Here is an 18382-nt window from a genome sequence, read left to right as displayed (position 1 = left end):
GCAAAAGGGAGATACTCCCTGCCATAAACCTCCAGGTACCGTCAACTTGCCGATGCCTTGGAAGCAGCTGACCACAGCCAACACTAAGTCCATTCGTCCGAAAACTTCGAGCTTCCGACCAGCCTCTCCGATACAGCCTCCCGAGCGCCATCCTCTGCCGAGTGCCTTCGACCTCGCCCCAGCTGCTGAAACAAGCAAAGCCGAGGATTTCGGGGCCTTCTGCTCCGGAGATTCCGGTTACCACACAGTAGCAGCAGCAGCGAAGCGGGCATTTCAGAAGTTTTCCAGATGTTCCTCCATACTCTCATGTCCATCTCCATCAAATCAGAATTGTGCACAGTCTCCTACTTGACAGATTACAGACATCACCACCGAAGTGGCCACGCGCGCTGCTGTCGCGTCGCCACCTTCTCCTCCTTCTATGAGCGGATATTAGAAAAATGGATTTGTGGGGTGAGTATCCAAGGTGAGGGTGAAGGACAGCCTTGTAGGCTCCACTAACGTTGGTATAAAGCAGGTCTAGTATATCGTCTCCTTGAGTTGCAAAGTTGACATACTGGTAGAACTTTGGCAGTACTATTTTTAAGTTGCCGTGATAGAAGTCACCAGCAACAATGAAGGCACCATCAGGGCGAAAGTTTTTGAGGTCGCAGATGGCACAGGAAACTCCTGTAGTACTTCCCCAGTGCCAGCATGGGAGGGGGGCAGGTTGGGAAGATGGGGATGAAAACAGCAATAATCACAATGGTGGGGAACTGCCTCGGAAAGTAGAAGGGCCTGTACGTCACCATTTAAACTCAATCTGAGGTGAGTAGTGGGCCATTACTACCAAGGCATTCACACACCAGTTCTTACTGATGCAGACATATAGACATCCTTTGAAGGTCTTACAAGTGGCCACAGCATTTCTGTCTGTCCAAAAGGAAATTAGGTCTTCAACTTAGATGACCAAGTCTGGAATGAAGTCCTGAAGGCATGTTTGTCAAGATGAGCATGCAACAGTCCCTCATCTCCTGCTGGTTCAGATGCAGATGATCCAGTTTCTTTTTCCCCAGCAATCTAACATTAGCGAGTAGAATCAATGGGAGTGTGAGCCTGCAGGGATCCACTTTAATACCGGCATACTTACTATGCTTCTGCATTCAAGTGCACTGCTTCCCTGAGCAGCTGTAGTAGGCCACAGCACGGAGCAAGAGCTCACTTCCTGTGTTAATCTGTAACCGTGCAGCACCTTTGTTAATTCTCTTACTAGCGAGGTAGACTTGTAGATTTTAGTATTCTTATTACTCAGCTGCATTTTTTCCGTCATAGAATTGATGAACAGGACAAGAAATTTCACCGCTAGTTGGAGCCGGAGGGGCCTCTGCGTCCATGAATGCCACCATCTTGACCCTCTCCATATTTATAAATAGTTTTAAAGAGACTAGCAGCACGGGAAAAGAAACCTGGGAAAAGCCACGTCATTAAATTAGTATAAAAGAGTTCATTATAGTCATTTAATTTTTAAACAACAATACCCATAAACCTACCTAACTCACTGAAATCAGTCTTAAACCTCATTATCAAAAGCAGTATTATTCGCTGTTTTACAAGAGAGTGACATCAGTTCGTTGCTTGTTAAAAACAGCTCAAAAACTCAATGTTTGAGTTTTTTTTCCTCTGACTAGTCATTTTAGTTGTATTGACTGGTTAAATTCACAAGTAGATTGAAAATATAAACATAGAAAGATTGCTCACGCAACTAGGAATGAAATAAGGATTTCATACATTGATCTCGAGTGGAGTCAAGGAAATAGTTAAAATAGCTGGCAAAAGGGGAAGATGTTAAAAATGGAATTGGAATAATTGACATTATAGTCCAATTGTATATAATGGAAATAAGTTACTGATTTGCAAATCAAAGCAAAATGAAATGTATATATTCTGTCAAACTTCGTTTGTGGTTGGTTAAGTGCTCAATTACTATACTGAACAAACAAGATTTATTAATCCAGAAAGAATAAAGTTTTAAATATTTAACTTGACACTAGCTAAATTAGACAAATTTTCACTCAGCAAGAGTCACAGCTAGTAATAAACAGCAATAATATTCATGAGAATCATCACCATCTTTGAAAGAGTGTAAAATTTGGTCATAGGCATCATTAAAAGAATAGTATAGCATGGTACAGGCCCTTCGGCCCACATTGTTGTGCCTACCGTCAAACCCTGCCTCCCATAAAAGCCCCCACCTTAAATTCCTCCATATACCTGTCTAGTAGTCGCTTGAATTTCACTATTGTATCTGCCTCCACCACTGACTCAGGCAGTATATTCCATGCACCAACCACTTTCTGAGTAAAAAAACCTTCCTCTAAAATCCCCCTTGAACTTCCCACCCCTTACCTTAAAGCCATGTCCTCTTGTATTGAGCAGTGGTGCCCTGGGGAAGAGACGCTGGCTATCCACTCTATCTATTGCTCTTAATATCTTGTATACCTCTATCATGTCTCCTCTCATCCTCCTCCTCTCCAAAGAGTAAAGCCCAAGCTCCCTTAATCTCTGATCATAATGCATACTCTCTAAACCAGGCAGCATCCTGGTAAATCTCCTCTGTACCCTTTCCAATGCTTCCACATCCTTGCTATAGTGAGGCGACCAGAAATGGACACAGTACTCCAAGTGTGGCATAACTAGAGTTTTATAGAGCTGCATCATTACCTCACGACCCTTAAACTCTATCCCTCGACTTATAAAAGCTAACACCCCATAAGCTTTCTTAACTACCCTATCTACCTGTGAGGCCACTTTCAGGGATCTGTGGACATGTACCCCCAGATCCCTCTGCTCCTCCACACTACCAAGTATCCTGCCATTTACTTTGTACTCTGCCTTGGAGCTTGTCCTTCCATAGTGTACCACTTCACACTTCTCCAGGTTGAACTCCATCTGCCACTTCTCAGCCCACTTCTGCAACCTATCAATGTCTCCCTGCAATCTTCGACAATCCTCTACACTATCTACAAGACCACCAACCTTTGTGTCCTCTGCAAACTTGCAAACCCACCCTTCTACCCCGACATCCAGGTTGTTAATAAAAATCACAAAAAGTCGAGGTCCCAGAACAGATCCTTGTGGAATACCACTAGTCACAACCCTCCAATCTGAATGTACTCCCTCCACCATGACACCCTGCCTTCTGCAGGCAAGCCAATTCTGAATCCACCTGGCCAAACTTCCCTGGATCCCATGCCTTCTGACTTTCTGAATAAGCCTACCGTGTGGAACCTTGTCAAATGCCTTACTAAAATCCATATAGATCACATCCACTGCACTACCCTCATCTATATGCCTGGTCACCTCCCCAAAGAGAAGTATTCATTGAGGACCTCGCTCACTTCCACAGCATCCAGGCACATCTTCCCACCTTTATGTGTCTAACAAGCCTGATAGAGTTCTTTGAGGAGGGGACCAGGCACATAGATGAGGGTAGTGCAGTGGATGTGATCTATATGGATTTTAGTAAGGCATTTGACAAGGTTCCACACCGTAGGCTTATTCAGAAAGTCAGAAGGCATGGGATCCAGGGAAGTTTGGCCAGGTGGATTCAGAATTGGCTTGCCTGCAGAAGACCCTAATGGGAGTTATCTACAAGCCCCCAAACAGTAGTCTGGATGTAGGGTGGAAGTTAAATCAAGAGTTAAAATTGGCATTTCGCAAAGGTTATGCTTCAGTTGTTATGGCGGACTTCAACATGCAGGTAGACTGGAGGAATCAGGATGGTGCTGGACCCCAAGAAAGGGAGTTTGTGGAGTCCCTCCAAGATGGATTCTTAGAACAGCTTGTACTGGAGCTTACCAGAGAGAACGCAACTCTAGATTTAGTGTTGTGCAATGAACCGGATTTGATCAGGGACCTCGAGGTAAAGGGGCCATTAGGGGGTAGTGACCATAATATGATAAGTTTTAATCTACAATTTGAGAGGGAGAAGGGAAACTCGGAAGTGTAACTATTACAGTTGAACAAAGGGAACTATGGTGCTGTGAGGGAGGAGCTGGCCAAAGTTCAATGGAACAATACCCTAGCAGGGACGACAGTGGAACAGCAATGGCAAGTGTTTCTGGGAATAGTGCGCAAGGTGCAGGATCAGTTCGTTCCAAAGAGGAAGAAAGATCCTAAGGGGAGGCCGTGGCTGACCAGGGAAGTAATGGACAGTATAAAAATAAAAGAGAAGTATAACATAGCAAAGATGAGTGGGAAGCCGGACGAGTGGGAAGCCGGACGAGTGGGAAGCCGGACGAGTGGGAAGCCGGAGGATTGGGAAACTTTTAAAGAGCAACAGAAGGTAACCAAAAAGGTTAATACGTAGAGAAAAAATGAGGTATGAAGGTAAACTAGCCAAGAATATAAAGGAGGATAGTAAAAGCTTCTTTAGGTATGTGAAAAGGAAGAAAATTGGGCCCTTGAAGACAGAAGCGGGTGAATTTATTATGGGGAACAAGGAAATGGCAGACGAGCTGAACAGGTACTTTGGATCTGTCTTCACTAGGGAAGATGCAAACAATTTCCCAGATGTAATAGTGGCCAAAAGACCAAGGGTAATGGATGAATTAAAGGAAATTTATATTAGGCAGGAAATGGTGTTGGATAGGCTGTTGGGTCTGAAGGCTGATAATTCCCCTGGACCTGATGGCCTGCATCCCAGGGTACTTAAGGAGGTGGCTTTAGAAATCGTGGACGCATTGGTAATCATTTTCCAATGTTCTATAGATTCAGGATCAGTTCCTGTGGATTGGAGGATGGCTAATGTTGTCCCTCTCTTCAAGAAGGGAGGAAGAGAGAAAACAGGGAATTATAGACCAGTTAGCCTGATGTCAGTGGTGGGAAAGATGCTGGAGTCAATTGTAAAAGATTAAATTACCACACATCTGGATAGTAGTAACAAGATTGGTCCGAGTCAGCATGGATTTACGAAGGGGAAATAGTGCTTGACTAATCTTCTGGAATTTTTTGAGGATGTAACTATGAAAATGGACAAGGGAGAGCCAGTGGATGTAGTGTACCTGGACTTTCAGAAAGCTTTTGATAAAGTCCCACATAGGAGATTAGTGGGCAAAATTAGGGCACATGTTATTGGGGGCAGAGTACTGACATGGATTGAAAATTGGCTGGCTGACAGAAAACAAAGATTAGCGATTAACGGGTCCCTTTCGGAATGGCAGGCGGTGACCAGTGGGGTACCGCTGGGTTCAGTGCTGGGACCGCAGCTGTTTACAATATATATTAATGATTTAGACGAGGGAACTAAAAGTAACATTAGCAAATTTACCGATGACACAAAGCTGGGAGGCAGTGTGAAATGTGAGGAGGATGTTACGAGAATGCAGGGTGACTTGGACAGGCTGGGTGAGTGGGCAGATGCATGGCAGATGCAGTTTAATGTGGATAAATGTAAGGTTATCCACTTTGGCGGTAAGAACGGGAAGGCAGATTATTATCTAAATGGAGTCAAGTTAGGAAAAGGAGAAGCACAACGAGGTCTAGGTGTTCTTGTACATCAGTCACTGAAAGCAAGTATGCAAGTACAGCAGGCAGTGAAGAAAGCTAATGGCATGCTGGCCTTCATAACAAAGGGAATCGAGTATAAGAGCAAAGAGGTCCTTCTGCAACTGTACAGGACCCTGGTGAGACCACACCTGGAGTACTGTGTGCAGTTTTGGTCTCCAAATTTGAGGAAGGATATTCTTGCTATTGAGGGAGGGCAGCGTAGGTTCACAAGGTTAATTCCCGGGATGGCAGGACTGTCATATGTGAAAAGATTAGAGCGACTGGGCTTGTATACTGTGGAATTTAGAAGGCTGAGAGGGGATCTTATTGAAACATATAAGATTATTAAGGGATTGGACACGCTGCAGGCAGGAAGCATGTTCCCGCTGATGGGTGAGTCCAGAACCAGAGGCCACAGTTTAAGAATTAGGGGTAGGCCATTTAGAATGGAGTTGAGGAAAAACTTCTTCACCCAGAGAGTGGTGGATATATGGAATGCTCTGCCCCAGAAGGCTGTGGAGGCCAAGTCTCTGGATGCTTTCAAAAAAGAGATGGATAGAGCTCTTAAAGATAGTGGAATCAAAGGTTACAGGAATAAGGCAGGAACTGGATACTGATAGTGGATGATCAGCCATGATCACAGTGAATGGCGGTGCTGGCTCGAAGGGCCGAATGGCCTACTGCTGCACCTATGGGCTATTTATCTCTAATCGGTCCTACCTTCACTCCTGTCATCCCTTTGTTCTTCACATAATTGAAGAATGCCTTGGGGTTTTCCTTTACCCTACTCGCCAAGGCCTTCTCATGCCCCCTTCTTGCTCTTCTCAGACCCTTCTTTAGCTCCTTTCTTGCTACCCTATATTCCTCAATCTGATCCTTGCTTCCTAAACTTCATGTATGCTGCCTTCTTCCACCTGACTAGATTTTCCACCTCACTTGTCACCCATGGTTCTTTCACCCTACCATTCTTTATCTCCCTCACCGGGAGAAATTTATCCCTAACATCCTGCAAGAGATCTCTAAACATCGACCACACGTCCATAGTACATTTCCCAGCAAAAACATCATCCCAATTCACACCCGCAAGTTCTAGCTTTAAAGCCTCACAATTTGCCCTTCTCCAATTAAAAATTTTCCTGTCCTCTCTAATTCTATCCTTTTCCATGATAATGCTGAAGGCCAGGGAGTGGCGGTCACTGTCCCCCAGATGCTCACCCACTGAGAGATCTGTGACCTGGCCCAGTTCGTTACCTAATATTAGATCCAGTATGGCAGTCCCCCAGTCGGCCTGTCAACAGACTGTGACAGGAATTCGTCCTGGACACACTTAACAAACTCTGCCCCGTCCAAACCCTTGGAACTAATCAGGTGCCAATCAATATTAGGGAAGTTAAAGTCACCCATGATAACATCCCTGTTATTTTTGCACCTTTCCAAAATCTGCCTCCCAATCTGCTCCTCGGTATCTCTGCTGCTACCAGGGGGCCTACAGAATACCCCTAATAGAGTAATTGCTCCCTTCCTGTTACTGACTTCCACCCATATTGACTCAAAAGAGGATCCTGCTACATTACCCACCCTTTCTGTAGCTGTAATAGTATCCCTGACCAGTAATGCCACCCCTCCTCCCCTTTTTCCACCCTCTCTATCCCTTTTAAAGCAGTGAAATACAGGAATATTGAGAATGCATTCCTGCCCTGGTGCCAGCCAAGTCTCTGTAATGGCCACTACATAATTCCATGTATGTATCCAAGCTCTCAGTTCATCAGCTTTGTTCCTGATGCTTCTTGCACTGAAGTACATGCACTTTAGCCCTTCTACCTTCCTACCTTTACACCTTTTATTCTGCTTCTTTTTCCTTAAAGCCTCTCTATATGTTAGATCTGGCTTTACTCCATGCACTTCGTTCACTGCTCTATCGCTCCAGATCCCATCCCCCTTGCAAATTAGTTTAAACCCTCCCGAACCATGCTAGCAAACCGACCTGCAAGGATGTTGCTCCCCTCGAGTTCAGGTGCAACCCATCCAATCTATACAGGTCCCATCTTCCCCAGAAGAGATCCCAATGATCCAAAAATCTAAAACCCTGCCCCCTGCACCAACTCCTCTGCCACACATTCAACTGTCATCTCCTCCAATTCTTACCATCACTGTCACGTAGCACTGGCAGCAATCCTGAGAATGCCACCCTTGACGTCCTGTTCTTCAGCCTTCTGCCTAGTTCCCAAAACTCACACTTCAGGACCTCATCCCTCTTCCTGCTGATGTCATTGGTGCCAACGTGTATCACGACTTCTGGCTGCTTTCCCTCTCATACCAGGATGTCGTGCACCCAGTCAGAGACATCCTGGACCCTGGCACCCGGGAGGCAACAAACCAGGCGGGTGTCCTTCTCACGTCCACAAAATCTCCTGTCTGCTCCCCTGACTATAGAGTCTCCAATGATGACAGCTCTCCTCTTCTCCGTTCCACCCTTCTTCACCACAGGATCAGACTCAGTGCCAGAGGCCCTGCCACTGTGGCTCACAGCTGGTCAGTCGTCTCCGCCAACAGTATCCAGGATGGTAAACTTACTATTTAGGGGAATGGCTACAGGGGTGCTCTGCACTACCTGTCTACTCACCTTCACTTTCCCCCCTCTGACTGTCACCCAACGACCTGCTTCTGGCAGCCTAGGTGTGACTACCTCCCTGTAGCTCTCATCTATGACTGCCTCATTCTCCCTTACGAGTCAAAGGTCATCCGGTTGTTGCTCCAGATTCCTAACGTGGTCTTCCAGATCGCCCAGCTGCATGCACTTCTGGCAGACGTGACTCTGCAGGTGAGGCTAGTTCCCCCACAACTGCCACACCTCACATGAGAGGCACATTACCGTCTCAGGAGGCATCGTAAAAACTAACTGGGAACAAGCTCGTCCTCCGCCTCTTCTCAAAGCCTCTCGAGTCAAAGCTCCACTCCTTCACTGGCCCACTCACCCACTGGCCGCTTTCCACAAGCCGCCCCGCTTGAGCTACCCCTCTATTTATTTGTTTGAGCTGTTCAAACTACTTGGTCACCTGACCTTGATTGCCCAATCAGCTGCTTTCTGCTGAGTCTAAGCTACTCAAATCTTGGTTGTCTAATCAACTGCTTGCTGCTGAGCTATTCAAATCTTGATTGACTTGATTGCACAGTCCAACTGCCAAAACTGCCAGAATCTCTTGGGTCAAAGCTCCACTCCTTCACTGGCCCACTCTCTCACTGACCGATTTCCACAGGCCGCTCCGTTTGAGCTACCCTTCTATTTATTTGTTTGAGCTGTTCAAACTGCTTGGTCACCTGACCTTGATTAACCCTCTACCTACTTGAAAGAGCAGAAATATAAAATAGGACTACGTATTAAATGATTTTTCAATTTATTCCTAACTGCAGTATTCAACAGTTCCATAGATCTGAAGATTTTTACCCAACTGTTGAACAGTCTACAAAAAAAATATTATGAAAAGTGATTACCTTTTATATTGATCTTCACCTAGAATTAATTTTGTTATAACAGTTAAATCTGTTCTATAATGAATAGTGCTAGTAGGATTTCAGAAAGTGACAAATTTAAATACAAACAACCCCAATCAACAATCAATAACCAACCCAAATTAGTTGTACCCGTTTTTAGGACTATTGCGTTCTGTAGCCAATCCACACTAATAATTTCAAGAAACGTATTAACAGACAAAATTGTTATTCCAAACACAATTATCTTTTAAGGTGCCAGAATTCAACGTAAAACAGAAATATTGCTGAGAAAATAGCTAAATGAATAACAGAGAAAATAAAATCACACAGGCATTTTGCTTAAATTGTAAGCTGTGAAAGGTGATCATAACATAATTATAACTATTCAATATCCATCTTTCAAAAAATTAGCATAGGTCATAGAAATACTCTGTCAAACAACACAAAATAGACGCATCAAAGCTGTTCAATTTAAATGTCATTAACTGTAAATTTCTTTTAAATAAATTTGACAGTTTGATACAAAAGAAATCATATTTCATGAACAAAATCACATGACAAGTATGAATACTACACCAATACAGAATATCAATACAAATCCACCACTTGAATTATTGTCAATCATTGTAAACATCTCTCGACATTAGGCAAAAGGTGATGATAACAAAATTCAATTACAGAAGCATGGCCTGCGAGGCATAAATGCACACCAGTTACTTGGAGGGGGAGGGGAGGGAACGCCGACTCAGACCATGAGAGGCCTGCGTCGGGCATTTTCTTTTTTTTAAATTTTATTTTTATTTGGATAAGGAATTCACAAGTATCATGTACTTTTTTCACATGTATAACCTTTTCCATTTTTTATATGTATAAAACTATAATTACTTATACATTCTTAAGTACACATTGAGATGATATAAAAAGAAATTAGATACAAATAGATAATTATGTACAGTAGAAATTCTAATCTATTAGGCTAAGTAATGGTATTAATTGTTAAGAAAAGTAGTAATAATAGTGGATTAGTAATAGTTTCCATACATCTCTTCTGGATCACTTCTTCTGGTCCAAAATGTTGTGTAAGCCTATGTAACAACCATTGTAGGTGTTTATATCCTAACTTGTTCATGCTTGCTCCTGCCCCCAAACATAATTATCCAATCCCTATGTACTTATTTACTTAATATTATCATTTTTTATCCCTTACCTAAATCTTTTCCTTTACTTGTATTAATTCTCTATTTTCCAAACAAAAAAAAAACAAAAACAGTAAACATTTAGACTAGGGGTGCTTACATTAGCAATATTACTGTGTTGATGAGAAGAGCAGTATAAATCATTAGGAGATTCATCTAAAGTCTGCTCGCATTGGGGTTATATATTCAATCCATTTATTCCAGATTTGATAAAATTTTTCTTTTTGAATTCTCAGGGAGTAAGTCAACTTTTCCATTTTAAATATTTCCAAGATAATTTTGTGCCAATCTTCTAATGTAGGTGGTATTGGATTTAGCCACTTTCTAGTGATTGATTTCTTACTTGCCGCTAAAAGGGCCTGCAGCAACTTTACGTCTTCCTTCTGTTCAAGAAACAATACATGCCCCAAATAGAGCGTCTCAAAGTTCAGAGGTATCTGGGTCCTAAGTACCTTAACTAATGTTCTATGAATACCTTCCCAATATAGACTTAATTTAGGACAATCCCAGAAAATATGGAAATGATTTGCCTCCTTGGAGCCGCACCTTCTCCAACACGTCACGTTTGTATCTTTATATTTTTCCTGATATGGGGTCTTAAAGTATCTTATAATATTTTTCCAACAATGTTCTCTCCAAGTCAAAGAATTAGTCGAAGACCACTGAAAGCTGCATATTTTCCCCCAAGCCTTCTCTGAAAGTACCAACCCCACTTCTTTCTCCCATTTCTCTTTAATATACAATGTGTTTACATTTTTAGCATGGGAGAGTGCATTATATAATCGAGAAACTGATTTACTAGGTATTGAACCGCAAGCTGAATTAAGAATCTTGAAAAATTCTAATTCTACTGTTGATAGGTCTGTATATCTACAACTCTGGTTAAACATAATTTCGTACTTGAAGGTACCTAAAAAAGTCATTGTGTTCTAGGCCATGTTTGTCCTGCAGGATTTGGAACCTTTGTTATACTCTTTTATGTATAAATGAGAGGTAGGTTGTAAGACCTTTCTTTATCCATAATTCAAATCTTTTATCTCCTCTGTTGGGAAGGAATTCGGTATCATATGCACACCATCTGAAGAGTTTTAGCATGTTATTAATTCCACATGAATTAACCACCTTCTGCCATAATTTTAATGTAAGATTTATCCAACTGTTTTTAAATTTTTCCAATTGGGCCATCAATCCTTTGTCAGCTATTGAGGCCTGTAGAGGAAAACTGTCAACCAATCCAAATTCTATTTCCTTCCATCTAGCCTTATATTCCCTATTACACCAATATAAGAGAGGGGTTATCTGTGAGGCATAAAAATAATTTCTCAGGCAAGGAAGAACCATACCTCCTCCTTCCTTCCCTAACTGTAAGCTGTTATATCGAATTCTAGGTTTCTTTCCTTGCCAAATGAAGCGGGAAATCCATTTGTCCCATTCCCTGAATTGATTATCATCCACCTCCACAGGTAAAGTACGGAAAAGATACAATAACCGAGGAAGAATATTCATTTTTATAGTATTTATCCTTGAATTTAAACTTAAAAAGGGGATAAGATTCCATCTATGCATATCTGCTTTTATCTCTGAGATTAATGGCCCATAATTTACCTGTGACAGCGTTGAAAGATCCTTCGGCAGGGTTATTCCTAAATATTTTAATGATTTAGCTTCCCACTTAAGATCATATGTATCCTGCAATTTTTTGGATGGTGTATAATTTAGGGACATAACCTGCATTTTCTTTACATTTATTTTATAACCTGATATTTTCCCAAAGTCATCCAACAATGTAAACAATCCTATAAATGATTTTTCTGGTTCACTCAGATAGACTAAAACATCATCTGCGAATAACGCCACTCTCTGTTCAATCCCTGCCACCTTGATACCTCTTATGATTTCGCTCTGTCTTATTAGTTGGTCAAGCGGTTCATTATATAGCGCAAAAAGGAGACGAGAAATTGGGCATCCCTGTCTAGTGTCTCTCTCTAAAATAAAGGAGTAAGAGAGGTCCCCATTTATCTTAATTCGAGTGTAGGGCTGTCATATAGAGTCTGAATTACTTTAATAAACTTTTCTTGAAAGCCGAATCTTCCTAACACTCTGTATAGGAATGCCCAACTAACCGAATCAAAAGCTTTCTCAGCGCCTAATCCTACTACCATTGTCTCTGTCTCGTTCTTATTAACCTGTTCTAATATGTGTAGAGTTCCCCTTATGTTGTCCTGTGTTTGTCTTTGTTGAATAAATCCAGTCTGGTCTAAATGGATTAGGCCAGCTAAGAGCTTTTCCAATCTGCGCGCTAATAAAGATGTAAATAGTTTGTAATCTAAATTAAGAACACTAATTGGCCGATAATTGCCACATTCTCGTTTATCTTTACCCTCTTTAGGAATAACTGAAATAATCGCTTCTCTCCAGGAAGGTGGAGTTTCTCTTCTCTGCAAGATCCAATTAAAGGTGTTAAGTAGTAATGGGGCTAACTGTGACTTCAGGGATTTGTACCACTCTGAAGTAAACCCATCTGAACCCGGGGACTTTCCAGCCTTTAACCTAGAGATGTCCACATTCAGTTCTTTGGCAGTTACTGGTTCTAATAGACTTTCATTTTGTAAATCTGTGAGTTTAGGTAGATCTAAAGAATTCAATAAACTGTCTATATAGGGCTCATTGGAGGCCCGGGGTTGGGAGTATAGCTCTCAATAATATATTTCAAAACTCTCTTGAATTTTCCCTATTGTACTCTCCACAAGCTTTGTCTTTGGATTCTTTATTTTATGAATTGTATTGTCTGCTTGTTGTTTTCGTAACTTATACGCTAGTAATCTAGCTGATTTACCTCCTACTTCATAATTCTTTTGTCTCAGGTAAAGAAAATTTCTTTGTTTCCAACGTATAAATATCGTCAATTTCACTTTGCAATTTCCTAATTTCCTGTTTTAAATTTGAATTACTTTTGTTGCTATCTACAACTTGAAGTTGTTTTAATTTTCCTTGAAGGTCTGCTAATTTTTGTGCATTGATTTTTTTCATGTGAGTGGTAATGCAAATAATTTTCCCTCTCAGTACAGCTCTCAATGTATCCCATAAGATCACTGGTGATATTTCTCCCGTGTCATTAAGGTCTAGGTATTCTTTGATTTCTCCCCTTAATCTCTCCATTACTTTCGGGTTATTGAGTATATGTGAGTTTAGCCTCCATAGTGTTTTCCTTATTTTCCTTTCGAGGATTAGAGACATAGAAACTGGGCTATGATCTGACAGATCAATTGTTGCAATATTAGTTTTTTTATCCTGATTCTGTCTGTATTAAAGATAAAGAAATAGTCTATCCTTGAATAGGCTGAATGAGGGAAAGAGTAATGTGTATAATCTTACCTAGTGGGATGTAATTCCCTCCACACATCTATAATTCCCAACTCCTCCATCAATAAATTCATTTTCCGGGTCAGAGGTTTATTCTGAGTAACTATTCTTGAAGAATCTAATATAGGATTTAATCTAATATTAAAATCCCCTCCACAAATTACTACCCCTTGAGAACTGACCATTAGGTCAAAAATGTGTCTATAAAATGACCATTCACTACCTGGAGGAGCATAAACATTCAGCAATGTTATTTCTGTACCTTCTATTCTTCCTGTAATTTTTACAAATCTTCCATCTTTGTCTTTAGTCTCTGAAATATGTTCATAATTAAGAGTACTTGATATTAAAGTAGCTACCCCTCTTTTGTGGCTCAATTTATATGATGAATAAAATACATGCTTAAAGCCCATTCTTTTTAATTTTCCATGTTCAGATTGGCTCCTATGTGTTTCTTGGAGGAAAGCTATTTGTGCCCTCTCTTTTTTCAATTTAGACATAATCTTATCTCTTTTAATTGGATTCAAAACCTTATAGGAAATTAACATTATAGGAAATTATTTTTACCAATTCAATTTGCATTCTTCTCTAGTAGAAAAAAAAACTCTCCTTTTCTAACCAAACAGTAAGTAATCCCTTCTCAACAGTAAACCAAAATATATAACCACACCCTAGACATTTTTGAACGTATAACATTTGAAAATTTTTCCCGACTTCCCACAGTGAGGCCTGAGCACCGACCCGCCTCAGTTCAGAGGGATAACCTCTACCTTCACCCTGTGTTAGAAGGCCCTCAGCAGTTTGAATAATCATAGAGAATTTTCTCCTATTTATGTCTCGACCATATTGCTATCATTCAAGTTATTCCATCTAGTTTATTTTCAGATACCAGCTTTCATTTTACCTTTAAGTCCGAATTGCTCTTTTCAGTCATTTCTCTTAATTAGTCTGTATTCTCTGTACATTCACGTCTGAATATTTGCAGCTTTTCCTTGTAGTTTGACACTCTGGTTCGTGTGGAGCATCCTCGCCCCACTGACTGCCACGACTTCTGCCGAATCCTCTCCAGTAGCGACTCCGGTCGTCCCCGGTCCGCCAGGTCCAACGTTGCCTCCTCCACCGTAGTGTAAGATTTTGTCCCTTCGTCATAAAAAACTTTCAGACAAGCTGGATACAGGGTCTGAAATCTGATGTTGTTTTCCTTCAGGACCCTCCGTGTTTCCGCATATTCCTTCCGTCTGGCAAGGATCCCCGGTGCGTAATCGTGGTCTAAACTGATTTTACAGTTGCTCCACATGAAACCTTTCTTTTGCCATGCCCGTTTAAGCACCTCTTCCTTCGTTCTGTAACTGAGAAATCTGACCAGAATCGATCTGGGCTGGGCGCCTGCCGGAGGCTGTGGTGCCAATGCGCGGTGAGCCCTTTCTATCTGTAGGTCTTTTGCGGCTGGTATATCAAGGTTCTCTCTAAGCAGCTTCTCCACGAAGGGAATCATCAGTCCGGGTTTACCTTCAGTTCCTTCGGGAACTCCGTAAATCCTCACATTTTCCCTTCTTGAGCGGCCTTCTTGATCTATGAGCTTCCAATGGAGCTGCTCTTGCAGCTTTAGCATTTCTGCTATCACTTCCTCGGCGTTTTGTAGCTTCTCTTCAATTCCAACAATCCTCGCTTCGGCTTCATCTATCCTCAAGTTAGTTCTTACTATTTCTCCTTTAATATCCTCCAGCTGTTTGTTGTTATCTTGTCGGAACTCGCGAATCTCTCCGAGAATCAAAGACAGAGTCACCAATTCCCCTCATTATCTCCGTCCTGGCTTGTCGTGGGGGAGCTAGGCCCGTCGCCTTGCTGCGTCTCTTTACGTTTATCAGCCTTCGGAGCGGACTTTTTAATCTTGTTCTTAGACATCATCCTTGCCCCTTTTATTAATATAGTTATACAATATTAAGTATTCATCTAAATTCGATTTTGGGGCAGTTTACCTTCTTTTTGGCTAAGAGACCTTTTCCTTACGCCGCCATTCCTTTCATGACCCGGAAGTCAACCCCGCGTCAAGCATTTTCATGCCTTACAAGGCGGAAACTGGAAGTCTGTGTGGGGCGCCACTCCTCGCACAGACACTAGAGCAATCTGTGGTTAAGTGCCTTGCTCAAGGACACAAACACGCTGCCACAGCTGAGGCTCAAACTAGCGACCTTCAAATCACTAGACAAACACCTTAAGCACTTGGCCACGTGCTCAATAAGCTTTCATACTTCACAAAAGTGATTAAGTACAGTTATCAATGAGGAAGATTCAATTTTCACTTTCTAGAAGATTTTCTTCAACTGGGCTATCAATATAATTAAATATGCTTAATTTCTGAGACATTTAGCTTATTGCAGCAAATATTATCACGTTTATGCAGTAACTGGGGTGCAAAAAGCAACTTTAGGACCATAAGACATAAAACAAGAATTAGGCCATTCAGCCCATCAAGTCTGCTCTACCATTCCATTATGGCTACTTTATTATCTGACATATGGTTGACATATGCATGCATCTAAGCAGGTGACTATATGGGTGACCTAGCTGAAAGATTATTTATTACCTGGAATGGCAAAATCCAATCTCACCCCATTGTATTCATAACACACACTGCCTGAAGTCTGACCAAGAGATGAAAGTATCAAAGCAACCCGCACAAAATGCTGGAGGAATATAGCAGGTCGCTTTTGCTTAAATGGAAAGATGTGGCCCCTCCTATTCACACCAAATGGTTACGTGATGTGATGTCATGTTTAAATTTAGAGAAGATCCGGTGTTCAATCTTTGAATCTACTCAAGACTTTCGAACATTGTGGGGACCCTTTCTGAATTATTTTCAAAACCTTTGATTTGCTGTTAAAGCACAGATGATGACTAACCATCTTTTTTCTTTTTTTTCTATTAATCAGCTTCGCTTGGTAGTGGGTTAGATTTTTTTAACATAAAAAAATTATTTTTCAATGTTATGAACTAATTGATTTGTACGAATATAGGGTAAGGAGTCTTTAGATGTGATATATTTAACATATATTAAAATGTACATAAATTACATTCAAAACAGATTCTGCCAACAATATATCCAAATCAAAATCTATTTGAAACACATTTCTTCATTTGACACATCAATTCCAAATTAGCCTTCGGAACTGTTTTCTCAAGAAGACAGGAGAGGGTAACTGGCACTGACATCAGTACAGTCTTCTATTTCTTGAAGTAGCAAGAATCTCTAAAAATAACTGATATCAAGGAGAACAAAGAGGAAAAAATTCTCCATTTATTCAAGTTAAACAATGCACGAAGGAAGATAATTGTGGTTGCTGGAGGTCAATAATCTCTGCAATATCTCTCAATGAACTTTTCAGGACAGACACCATGTCCCATCTACATTGGGCTGCTTTCCTCCACGAAAGGGTCAAGAATTGGCAGTCATCTTGAAGTAAGTAGTAGATTTAGCACTCATCCACCAAACATTTCCATAATCAGCAATGCCTGGATAATCACCTTAAAGTTCTTAATCATTCACATTATACACAAGAAACTACCCTGAACACAAAATAATCTGTGTAAGCTATGGATCAAAGCCATGGAAAAGGTAACTAATCACATTGCACAAGCAACTTCATCACATGAAGCAGTATATATAGATCCATTTCCCCCTTTGAGAGAATAACTGAAGGTGAGCAATAAACAAGTACATAGTTGGGAGAGACATCCCAAAAAATGGAAGAACTCAAGGACCTTCCTATCTCATGCAGAGGACAGAAGATCCAGAACTTTAGAGTTTGTTATTGTCACTGTTCTTCGCGAGTGAGGAGGTCGGTGATTGTTATTGTGGCTGTTTTTGTTGCGGGGTAGGGGGATTTAGGGGTCTGCGAGTTTTGTTTCTTTACTTTTTCATGCTGGGGAGGGAGTTGGTGTCTTTTCTTTCATCAACATCCATGGTCTTTCTGTATTTAATGGTGATGTGGAGTAGACAAATATGAGAGTTGTATTATACATGCATACTTTGACAATAAAATGAACCTTTGATAAAAATAGAACACAAATGAAGTTAACTCTTATACTCATGTGGGTAGTAATTTCTGAAATTTGTTCTTTTCCTGTTGCTTAATATGTATAATTAAATGCAGTTTTCAACATACCTTATAAAATCAGGAGTAGTATATTAAGTTTTAAAAGTCTTCACTGTTCTGGCAGCTGACTCTACACTCACTCCATAGATATTTTGCAAGATTCAAATTCTTGATTAATCCTAAAAGGAAAAAAAATAAAATTTTCAAGAAAATTCAAAACTCATAAACCAAAAATGAAATATCATTCACATTGCACATTGTATGGCATTAAGTTCATATTTAACTACAACAGGGTCAAAATGGTAGTAGCACACTAATTATTGGACCATTAAACTTGGCATATGGACTAACGATCCAGAGACCAGAGTTGAAATATCACTACAGAATCTGTGGGAATTTAATAATCTGGAATTTAGAAAACAAATAGTCTTACTAATAGCCATAAAAAAAATCAACAAGATTGACAAGAAAGCTCTGCCAATCTTACAGTCTGTTCTTTTTGACAGACCACACCTACTTCCTTTGATTTACTTTTGGTTGTACTCAGCAATGGACCAATAATACAACTACTACATTCACACAAAAAATGGACCATATGGTGTCAATCTAAAGCATTAAATTCAAATACAGCAAAATAATTTTCTACCCAATCAACTTTCCAAAATTCTCCTCTCAAACATTGAAGAAATTGTAGATTCTCTTGTAGAT

The 18382-nt window shown here is 40.8% G+C and overlaps 1 protein-coding gene across 2 annotated transcripts in view; it reads right to left on the bottom strand.

The window, feature by feature from the left end:
* LOC134358428 (serine-rich coiled-coil domain-containing protein 2-like) overlaps positions 1–18382 on the bottom strand; it is a 782366-nt gene that overhangs the window by 722624 nt on the left and 41360 nt on the right. For both annotated transcript variants that reach the window (XM_063070650.1, XM_063070651.1), the window contains exon 2: positions 17744–17853. The gene's annotated coding sequence lies outside the window, so the exon portion shown is untranslated. The remainder of the gene's footprint in view (positions 1–17743; positions 17854–18382) is intronic.

Source organism: Mobula hypostoma, chromosome 18, assembly GCF_963921235.1.
Source record: "Mobula hypostoma chromosome 18, sMobHyp1.1, whole genome shotgun sequence".
Taxonomy (NCBI): Eukaryota; Metazoa; Chordata; class Chondrichthyes; order Myliobatiformes; family Myliobatidae; genus Mobula; species Mobula hypostoma.
The sequence above is the reverse complement of the archived record's forward strand: the minus strand, read 5'-3'. Positions and strand labels throughout refer to the sequence as shown.